Raw genomic sequence first — 1,225 nt, 5'->3', positions numbered from 1 at the left:
CTTCCAATTTTACATGCATACATCTGGTAATAGGAATAGCTGGCTGGAAGACAACACAAATACTATGAAATTCATGTTACTTTGTTAAATGAAATTCTGCATTACTTGTAATTTTTTTGTTTTAATTTTAATTTGTACTCTCTTTCAAAAATAAAAAAAAAAAATACAACAAACAAACAAAGAAAAGCAACCATACCCAGGGATACTTTTAAGTAACCAAATGTTCTTTAGGAGATGCAATCTCTCAAGGCGACTGCAATAAAGAAGCCACTACACCCTTAGCTTTATCGCCAGTATATCCTGGAGCCAAAGTCAGATGGTTTCCCTATTCTCACAATCTACTTAATTGTTGTTTTAAAATCTGAATATTTCCATCATTTATAATTTCTGTTTTGGATGAGAGTTCTGACCACCACCTTTTTATTACTGCTTGAAGCCAGTTTAAACCAACTATCGCATGTTCTTCAAATTTGCTATTAAGTCGTGACTTCACTAGAGACAATAAATTTGCACAGCAGCCAACGGAGATACACTGTTGCTCTTCCTGTAAACTACTGGGGAGCCCAGGAAGGCAGTCCAGCTCACCGCCAAGGTCTTCTGTCCTCACCAAATAAACTACAAGTTGGCTTGCACTTCTCTTTCTCCAGAAAGTGAAGGGTACATTCAATCTCAAATTCCTGCTGAGCAAAACTTGGGCCATTGCTTCACGGTCCTGAGAAAAACCCACGATATTTTGAGGGTGGGCTTTCTGATGGAAGAATGAGAGTCGCTGGAGTTGGCCACACATGTCAAACTGTAGGTAATTTTTCACGCAGGTGGCCTGCACAAGCCAGGTCGTGTTCTTTATTTGCCATCTCACAGCCCCCACGTTTTTCCCCCCTGTAGTACCAGAGAAGAACTCAGGACCCTGCGCTTGCCAGGCCGGCACTTATCACAGCCCCCACTTCTAGGAGACTGTTTTTTTCTGTAACAATGAATTGGAAAGGAATGATGCATTCTGCTGCATTTGGGGCTTATGGTTATTTAGTAACATTGTTTAAGAACTTCTCAGCCTTAATACAATCCTGCATTAGAATATAATTTATACTATGTGAAAAAAATAAGGCAGGACGTATTTCTAGGAACCACAGAGACCAATCATGGATTTGTGTGTGTGTGTGTGTGTGTGTGTTTTATTTAAAAAAAAAAAACAAGAAACCTAAATGTGTGCAGCTGTTTTCCTACA

General features: G+C 39.3%; 1 pseudogene; it reads right to left on the bottom strand.

The window, feature by feature from the left end:
• Positions 1-244: 244 nt before the first annotated feature.
• On the bottom strand, positions 245-996 carry LOC101580167 (annotated as a pseudogene).
• Positions 997-1,225: the final 229 nt, after the last annotated feature.

The sequence above is a fragment of the Octodon degus genome, unplaced genomic scaffold (genome assembly GCF_000260255.1).
Source record: "Octodon degus isolate 3935 unplaced genomic scaffold, OctDeg1.0 scaffold00020, whole genome shotgun sequence".
Classification (NCBI taxonomy): domain Eukaryota; kingdom Metazoa; phylum Chordata; class Mammalia; order Rodentia; family Octodontidae; genus Octodon; species Octodon degus.
The sequence above is the reverse complement of the archived record's forward strand: the minus strand, read 5'-3'. Positions and strand labels throughout refer to the sequence as shown.